This window comes from Arachis ipaensis, chromosome B03, assembly GCF_000816755.2.
Source record: "Arachis ipaensis cultivar K30076 chromosome B03, Araip1.1, whole genome shotgun sequence".
Classification (NCBI taxonomy): domain Eukaryota; kingdom Viridiplantae; phylum Streptophyta; class Magnoliopsida; order Fabales; family Fabaceae; genus Arachis; species Arachis ipaensis.
In genome coordinates, this window is record NC_029787.2 from 65360046 (window position 1) to 65370478 (window position 10433).

The following is a 10433-nucleotide window of genomic DNA, read 5'->3' on the forward strand; positions in this document are numbered from 1 at the left end:
CCCTCCTATCCACTGATGCTCAAAGCCTTGGATCCTTTTTATTACCCTTTCCTTTTAGTTTTAAGGGCTATTGGCTTTTTGCTCTTGCCTTTTGGTTTTAAGAGCTTTTGGCTTTTTCTGCTTGCTTTTCTTTTTCTTTCTATATTTTTTTCGCTATATTTTTTTTTCTGCAAGCTTTTGTATTCACTACTTTTTCTTGCTTCAAGAATCATTTTTATGATTTTTCATATTATCAAATAACATTTCTCCTTTTTCCTTATTCTTCAAGAGCCAACATATTTAACATTCATAAACATCAACTTCAAAAGACATATGCACTGTTCAAGCATTCATTCAGAAAACAAAAATTATTGTCACCACATCAAAATAATTAAACTAGTTTCAAGGATGAATTTGAAACCATGTACTTCTTGTTCTTTTGTAATTAAAACATTTTTCATTTAAGAGAGGTGATGGATTCATGGGACATTCATAACTTTAAGGCATAGACACTTAAACACTAATGATCCTGTAATAAGACACAAACATAAACAAACATTTAACGTAAAAGACAAAAAACAGGAAAATAAATAAACAAGGAGATTAAGGAATGAGTCCACCTTAGTGAGGGTGGCGTCTTCCTCTTCTTGAAGAACCAATGGTGCTTTTGAGCTCCTCTATGTCTCTTCCTTGTCTTTCTTGCTCCTCCCTCATAGCTCTTTAATCTTCTCTAATTTCATGAAGGATAATGGAGTGCTCTTGATGTTCCACTCTTAGTTGCTCCCAATAATTGTGTGGAGGAAAATGTATCCCCTGAGGTATCTCAGGGATCTCTTGATTTGCAGTCAAATGTTCTACCACTGAGCTATAGACCCTTGAGATGAATCTCTCCATCTCCTATGACTCGAAGGTGGAAGCTTTTGTCTTCCCTTTCCTCTTTCTAGAGGTTTCTCTGGCCTTAGGTGCCATCAATGGTTATGGAAAAACAAAAAAGCTATGCTTTTACCACACCAAACTTAGAATGTTGCTCGCCCTCGAGCAAAAGAAAAAAGAATAGAAGAAGAAGAAGAAGATATGGAGGAGATGGAGGGATGTGTGTATTCGGCTATATGGGTGGGATTGGGTGGGAAAGAGATTTTGAATTTTGAAGGTAGGTGGCGTGTATGGATGTAAGTGGTGAATGGAAAACAGAAGGGATGAGAGATTGAGGTGATTGGTGAAGAGTTCTTGGGAAAGGGTGATATAGGATTATGAGGAGGGAAGGTGAGTAGAGGTATATGGGGATCCTGTGGGGTCCACAGATCTTGAGGTGATCCTGTGGGGTCCACAGATCCTGAGGTGTTAAGAATTTACATCCCTGCACCAATTAGGCATGCAAAATGCCTTTGCATGCATTTCTGGCGTTTAAACGCCGAAGTGATGCTTATTCTGGGCGTTCAATGCCCATGTACAGCATGTTTTTGGCATTGAACGCCAGCTTCATGCTTGTTTCTGGCGTTCAGCGCCAGCTCTTCTCAGGGTGTATTCCTGGCATTTAAATGCCAGGATGTTGCTTGTTCTGGGCGTTCAACGCCAGATGCTCCTTACCGGCGTTTAAACGCCTGTAAGTCCTTCCTCCAGGGTGTGATTTTTCTTCTGCTGTTTTTGATTCTGTTTTTAATTTTTGTATTTATTTTGTGACTCCACATGATCATCAACCTAGTAAATCATGAAATAACAAAGAGAAACGAAAATAAAATATATTAAAAAACATTGGGTTGCCTCCCAACAAGCGCTTCTTTAATGTCAATAGCTTGACAGTGAGCTCTCATGGAGCCTCACAGATAATCAGAGCAAGGTTGGGACCTCCCAACACCAAACTTAGAGTTTGGTTTTGGGGGTTCAACACCAAACTTAGAGTTTGGTTGTGGCCTCCCAACATCAAACTTAGAGTTTGACTGTGGGGGCTTTGGTTGACTCTGCAGTGAGAGAAGCTTTTCATGCTTTCCCTCTATGGTTACAGAAGGAGATCCTTGAGTTTCAAACACAAGGTTGTCCTCATTCAGTTGGAGGACCAACTCTCCTCTGTCCACATCAATCACAGCTCTTGCTGTGGCTAGGAAGGGTCTTCCAAGGATGATGGATTCATCCTCATCCTTCCCAGTGTCTAGGATTATGAAATCAGCAGGGATGTAAAGGCTTTCAACCTTTACTAACACGTCCTCTACTAGTCCATAAGCCTGTTTTCTTGAGTTGTCTGTCATCTCCAGTGAGATTCTGGCAGCTTGCACCTCAAAGATTCCTAATTTCTCCATTACAGAGAGGGGCATGAGGTTTATCCCTGACCCAAGGTCACATAGAGCCTTCTCAAAGGTCATGGTGCCTATGGTACAAGATATTAAGAACTTTCCAGGATCCTGTTTCTTCTAAGGCAATCTCAGTTGATCCAGATCACTCAGTTCATTGGTGAGCAAGGGAGGTTCATCTTCCCAAGTCTTATTACCAAATAATTTGGCATTCAGCTTTATGATAGCACCAAGGTACTTGGCAACTTGCTCTTCAGTAACATCTTCATTCTCTTCAGAAGAAGAATACTCATCGGAGCTCATAAATGGTATAAGGAGGTTCAATGGAATCTCTATGGTCTCTAGATGAGCCTCAGATTCCTTTGGTTCCTCTGAGGGAAACTCCTTATTATTTACTGGACGTCCCAGGAGGTCTTCCTCACTGGGATTTACGTCTTCCTCCTCTCTTGTGGGTTCGGCCATGATGGCTAAATCAATGGCCTTGCACTCTCCTTTTGGATTTTCTTCTATATTGCTTGGGAGAGTACTAGGAGGGGTTTCAGTGACTCTTTTACTCAGCTGGCCGACTTGTGCTTCCAAATTTCTAATGGAAGACCTTATTTCATTCATGAAACTCACAGTGGCCTTAGATAGATCAGAGACTAAATTTGCTAAGCTAGATGGATTCTACTCAAAATTCTCTGTCTGTTGCTGAGTGGATGATGGAAAAGGTTTACTATTGTTAAACCTGTTTCTTCCACCATTATTAAAGCCTTGTTGAGGCTTTTGTTGATCCTTCCATGAGAGATTAGGGTGATTTCTCCATGAGGGATTTTAGGTGTTTCCATATGGTTCACCCATGTAATTCACCTCTCCTATTGCAGGGTTCTCAGGATCATAAGCTTCTTCTTTAGAAGATGCCTCTTGAGTACTGTTGGATATAGCTTGCATTCTATTCAGACTCTGAGAAATCATATTGACTTGCTGAGTCAATATTTTGTTCTGAGCCAGTATGGCATTCAGAGTATCAATTTCAAGAATTCCCTTCTTCTGAGGCGTCCCATTACTCACAGGATTCCTCTCTGAAGTGTACATGAACTGGTTGTTAGCAACCATGTCAATGAGTTCTTGAGCTTCTGCAGGCGTTTTCTTTAGGTGAATGGATACACCTGTAGAGTGGTCCAGTGACATCTTTGATAACTCAGACAGACCATCATAGAATATATCCAGAATGGTCCATTCTGAAAGCATGTCAGAAGGACACTTTTTGGTCAGTTGCTTATATCTCTTCCAAGCTTCATAGAGGGATTCACCTTCTTTTTGTTTGAAGGTTTGAACATCCACTCTAAGCTTACTAAGCTTTTGAGGAGGAAAGAACTTGGCTAAGAAAGCTGTGACCAGCTTATCCCAAGAGTTCAGGCTATCTTTGAGTTGAGAGTCCAACCACACTCTAGCTCTGTCTCTTACAGCAAACGGGAAAAGCATAAGCCTGTAGACCTCAAGATCAACCCCATTGGTCTTAACAGTATCATAGATCTACAAGAACTCAGTTAAGAACTGAAAAGGATCTTCTGATGGAAGTCCATGAAACTTGCAGTTCTGTTGCATCAGAGAAACTAATTGAGGTTTAAGCTCAAAATTGTTTGCTCCAATGGCAGGGATTGAGATGCTTCTTCCATGTAAATTGGAATTAGGTGCAGTAGAGTCACCAAGCATCCTCCTTGCATTGTTATTATTTTCGGCCATATCTTCTTCTTTTTCGAAAATTTCTGTCAGATTTTCTCCAGAAAGTTGTGCTTTAGCTTTCCTTAGCTTCCTCTTCAGAGTCCTTTCAGGTTCAGGATCAGCTTCAACAAGAATGTTCTTATCCTTGTTCTTGCTCATATGAAAAAGAAGAGAACACAAAAGAAAATATGGAATCCTCTATGTCACAGTATAGAGATTCCTTTATGTGAGTAGAAGAAGAAAAGAATGTAATATAAGGAAGAGAAGAGGAAAAACTCGAACACAGAGAGGGAGATGGGGTTTGAATTTTGGGTGGAAGAGAAGTGTTAGTAGATGAATGAATAAATAGAAAGAGATGAGAGGTGAGAGAATTCAAAAAATGAAAATAAAAATTTAAAGTTAAATTTCGAAAATAAAAATAAAAATATTTTTAAAATTAAACTTAGAATTCGAAAATTAAAATTGAAATCAAATTAAATTAAAATTAAAATAATTAAGTAATTAAAATAAAATTTTGAAAAAGAGGGAATGTATTTTCGAAAAAAAGAGAGAGATTGAATTAGTTAGGTGGTTTTGAAAAAGATATGATTGAAATAAAAAAAGATATGATTGATTGAAAAAGATTTGAAATTTGTTTTAAAAAGTTAAGAGGTTAGGAAAGAAGTTAGAAAAGATTTTGAAATTGAATTTGAAAAAGATATGATCGAAATAAAAAAAGGATATGATTGAAACAAAAAGATATGATTGATTGAAACTTATTTTGAAAAAGATTTGAAAAAGAAATTTAAAAAGATTTTATTTTTAAAATTAAAGTTGATTACTTGACTAACAAGAAGCAAAAAGATATGATTTTAAAAATTAAAGATTAATCTTTTCTTAAAAGGCAAGTAACAACTTGAAATTTTTCAATCAATCATATTAAATGTTAGTATTAATTTCGAAAATCATGGAATAAAGATAAGAAAAGGATTTTTGAAAATTAATTTTAAAAAATTTCGAAATTATTAAGAAAAATTTGAAAAAGATTTGATTTTTTTGAAAAAGTTTTGAAAAAGATAGGATTTTTAAATTGAAAATTTGATTTGACTCATAAGAAACAACTAGATTTTTTTTAAAAAGTTTTGAAAAAGTCAATCCAAATTTTCGAAATTTTAAGAGAGAAAAAGGGAAAGATATTTTTTTGATTTTTGAATTTTTAATGATGAAAGAGAAAAACACAAAATTGACTCAATGCATGAAAATTTTTGGATCAAAACATGTGATGCATGCAAGAACACTATGAATATCAAGATGAATACCAAGAACACTTTGAAGATCAAGATGAACATCAAGACTTATTTTTGAAAATTTTTAAGAAAAGAAAAACATGAAAGACACCAAACTTAGAAATTTTCAATAATTAGACACTAACAAATTAAAAATGCATATGAAAAACAAGAAAAGACACAAAACAAGAAAATATGAAGATCAAACAAGAAGACTGGCCAGGAACAACTTGAAGATCATGAAGAACATATGATGAATTTTCGAAAATTCTTGAGAAAAAAGAAACACATGCAAGACACCAAACTTAAAAATTGACTCTAGACTCAAACAAGAAACATCAAAAATATTTTTGATTTTATGATTTTGTAAATTTTTTTATATTTTTTTCGAAAATTAATTGGGAAAAACGAAAAAGAAGAATTTTTTTTGTATTTTTCGAGAATTAAGAAATAAAAACAAAAAGGATAAAATTAAAATAAAGTTACCTAATCTGAGCAACAAGATGAACCGTCAGTTGTCCAAACTCGAACAATCCCCGGCAACGGCGACAAAAACTTGGTGTGCGAAATCGTGATCATTCCATTCCTTGGTAACGGCGCTAAAAACACAATACGCACGTTCATGATCTTATATCTGTTTCACAACTTCGTACAACTAACCAACAAGTGCACTGGGTCTTCCAAGTAATAAACCTTACGTGAGTAAGGGTCGATCCCACGGAGATTGTCGGCTTGAAGCAAGCTATGGTCACCTTGTAAATCTCAGTCAAGCGGATTAAATTGTATTAAGAAATTATAGTGGATGAAAATAAATAAAATATAAAATAGGATAGTGGTACTTATGTAATTCATTGGTGAGAATTTCAGATAAGCGTATAGAGATGCTTTTGAAAGGTTCAGGCATGGCCGAATGGCCAGCCCCCATGATCTGAGAACTAAACGTCCCAAGTTGTCTAATACAATAGTAAAAAGTCCTATTTATACTAAACTAGTTACTAGGGTTTACAAAATTGAGTAAATGATGTAGAAATCTACTTTCGGGGCCCACTTGGTATGTGCTTGGGCTGAGCATTGAGCTTTACACGTGTAGAGGCTTCTCTTGGAGTTGAACGCCAGTTTGTAGCCTGTTTCTGGCGTTGAACTCCACTTTGCAACCTGTTTCTCGCGTTTCACTCCAGAATGCAGCATGGAACTGGCGTTGAACGCCAGTTTACGTCGTCAATCCTTATTCAAAGTATGGACTATTAAATATTGCTGAAAATCCCTGGATGTCTACTTTCTAACACAATTGGAAGCGTGCCATTTGGAGTTCTGTAGCTCCAGAAAATCCACTTTGAGTGCAGGGAGGTCAGAATCCAACAGCATCTGCAGTCCTTCTTCAACCTCTGAATCTGATTTTTGCTCAAGTCCCTCAATTTCAGCCAGAAATTACCTGAAATCACAGAAAAATACACAAACTCATAGTAAAGTCCAGAAATGTGAATTTTAATTAAAAAATAATAAAAATATACTAAAAACTAAATTAATCATACTGAAAACTATGTAAAAATAATGCCAAAAAGCGTATAAATTATCTGCTCATCGGGGCCTCAAGCTCCCCTTTTATTATCTGGTAGTAGTTACCTTATCTTATCTTATTTAGCTAAGATAAGGGAGGAATTAGAATTCGAACGTTGGGTTGGGATATTGGAAGTTACTGATCTTGGGATTGCCGGGTTTAATAACCGTTCTGAGGAGGGACCCGGGGGCTGGCTCTGGAACAGTTGCCCCCTGAGCGATAGGATGAGTGTGATCGATCGTATTGTTGGAGCTTTTGTCTAGTTGTCTAACTGTGAACTTGGCGTGGAGGGTGCTATCCGGCTTCCATTGGTGAGGTCGAAGAGCTGTGGGATGCCTAGGGCGTCCCATCTTCTGTCCGCTGCTCTTCCTGAAGTGGGGGTTTTGCTAGTTGCTTTTTCCAAGGTGTCATTATGGCACTTAGTGGGAGGAGAGAAGTTTCTTTTACTCTTCCCTTTTTGCCCCGCGTTTTTTTGTTTTCTCTTTTTGAAATGTTTGGAGGGTTTGGTTTCTTTTTATTTATTTGTAACATTCTTCTTATTTTTTACTTCTTCACTTCTGGAAACCCTTCTGTGACTCTCTTTTGCTGCTTTGTTTCCATCTTCTTCTTGAGAATCACCATGATATTTCTATCACTTTGAGCTTTTGTGTTTGTTTTGCTTCTATATTTTGCCTTTGTTGCACTTGTTTTGCATGATCCCATTTGGTTTTCTTGCTCTAATGTGGAAGGTAGGAATGTGTAAAGGAAATATCTGCATTTTAGTCGTAGTATTTCAGGCTTTCAATGGGGTTTTGATAGTTGTTTTGTTGTGGGTGGGGGGTTTTTTGTGTTTATGCATTTCTGGGTAGGAATGGTAAAAATCAAGAGGGGTATCACTATTTCAGGTTTTATGGTTTTCCTCTTGTTTGGTTATAGGGCTGATGGTGGTACCCTTCCTCTTTTTTAGGTATGGCACGATGGAGGAGTGAGGGCCCTAGGGCTTCCGTCGTCTCGGCCGGCAGTGTTCCTAACGCATACTACTGTGTGACCTCCGATGTGTCGGGGACGCCATCGCGGGTGACGGAAGCGGACCTCCAGAGTCTCCATGACGCGTGCTTTCTCCAGAAGATCAGTAAAGAGAACACCTCTTCTATATCAACAAGTATCTTGATACTCATTGTCATTATGTCATCCTTAAGCTAGAACCTTTTCTTAGGCAAGCTCGATAATGCGGTCACGAAGAACCTAGTTTTTGAACCGTATCGGTTAGGAGTTTTGATTCGATTTTTTGTAAATAGTCTCAGTTTGACAAACCGGACCCAATTTATGGGAGAAGAGAGATAATAGGATGATATTATCATTATATTAGTATTAGAAGCTTCTTGAATGATATTATAAGGTTACCTGATTAGTTTTAGTTAAAAACAGAAAACCGGTTTAACCGGGTTCACAATTTACTGGTGTAGCTTAGCACCAGCACTCTCTGATGACTTTAGCAATGCTAAGGCCTCATTATTCATGTTTTATTCTCATAATAAATATGTTACTAGTGTCATTTATGCTAGTAGTTCAGAAAATAATTTTTAGAGATGTTTTTGCAAGTGTTCCGATACATCTAGTTTTAGTAGTTATACACCTGAGATATTTTAATATTATTTTAATCCACCTCCAAGCCAACCAATCACAACTCACCCTACACCCCCAAAACCCCCTTAAAAATAATATTTTAATAAAAGTAATAAAATAATGCGGAAAAGGAAGTTTTCTGTAAAAGCTTTAGAAAGACAACTTTAAGCGCAGAATCTCATAATTACCTTCATAAAACACTTAGGAAGTGGTAAAAACATATTAGTGAGGCAAAGATAAGTAAAAGATAAAAAGTTGAAGAAAAGATAAAAATCGAAGAAAAAGTCTGTAAGGTTTTAACGACAGAAAAACAGATAGAGACTAGTGAACGAACTAGGGCAACTTAGTTAGTACTTGAGTTGCGACTAGGGTTAGGTGTTATATGAAAAGTTAAACTGTTTCAGTATAGACTTAATGAACCTATATCTGGGACAGGCTAACTATTCATACCGAAATTTACATAAGCTTTAAATCCATACGTTAAACAGAGAAATCAGAGCAGAGTAGAGAAACACAGAAAACAGAGTAACCAGAGTAAAGTAAAGAGATAGAGAGAAAAAGAGTAATATAGATACAGAATGGAAAGAGTAATCATAGAAGAGAAAAGAGATACAGAGAACAGAGTAATTAAAGTAGAGTAAAGAGATACAGAGAAAAGAGAAACCAGAACAGGGTAAAGAGATATAAAGAGAAGAGTAGTATAATAAAGATATATATATATATTTTCCTACAGTAAGCAGAGGCTGTCTCAAATGAGCGGCTATTATTATATGCGCATTTATTTAGGAACGGAAAATTGTATCCGGGAAATCGGGATTACTCGTGACCGGATAAATGTCGGGATTGCAGGCAGCCAACCGACATATGAGCTCATGGCCTGTACTAGGGCTAGACATGCATCATTCTTGTCTGTGCATCATTCTCTGTTGCATTCTTTCTTGTGTGTGATCTATTTCTTTATGTTTGTTTGTTCGAGTGCTATGTCTATGCGTTATCTTCTTGTATTCTTCTGCTTGTGTTCTGTTCGTTGTTTTTTTTATCTATTTTTAGCCTCTGTTTACTACATTACTGTATTCTATTATCCATCTGCTAATCGAAAACGAATAAATGAACGTAACTAACAACCCCAACCCTACTAAGAACTCCCCAGTTCTTACCCCTTCTCTCCCTTCCTCCCCCTCAGATGGAGACGGGCGTGATCTTCTATGAGTTCGAGGACCCTTACGTCTACGAGGATCTGGTACATCACAGTTACTTCATCATGGGATTGGAGCCTCGTATTAGACGATATGCGTTACCTAATCGAGCTTTTCAACATCCTCTGTCTAGCCCGCATTTTGACCCTGATGCTCCTTACCTAGGAAGCACGGATTCTCCTATGGTGCCAGCGTATCCGTGTCGGACACGAATCCGACACCGATACTCGACGGATACTTCAAACGAGAGTATCGGTGGCGTGTCTTTTTGCGGTGCAGAATTTTGGTGAAGCTGTCAAGAATCCGAACGAATCCGACACGAATCCGAACGAGTCCGATCCGATTTTGTGGTTTTATGGCCCAATTAACTAATTTTTTTTATTTTAAAATCAAAACAAATCAAAATTTAAAAAAAAAATAATTAATAAATCAAAATCTAAATTTACTTACCGTTTATTTTTGGTGCTTACTTACTCGTTAACTTAGCCGTTTTTAGTTTCTGCGTTATATTGAAGAAGAAAAAAATAGAAGACACCGAGGTTGAAGACGAACCAAAGAACTACATTGTGGAGGTCACTGGCACTGGTGCGTGGCTTACTTTCTCTCTTCTATTGCTTAATTTATTTTATTATTTTAGTATATCAATAAAATTGTTGTCAATGTTGTATATCAATGTTCAATGAAATTGGTGTGTCTCGACTCCCGATACGTATAATAATTCAATGTTTCTCTCTTTCATTGACTAATAGTCAGTTAGTCACGTTGCTGTATGAATAATATATTATTATATAGTATTGTGAATTTGTGATTGTTTCATAGTTATACATATGTAATAGTTAGT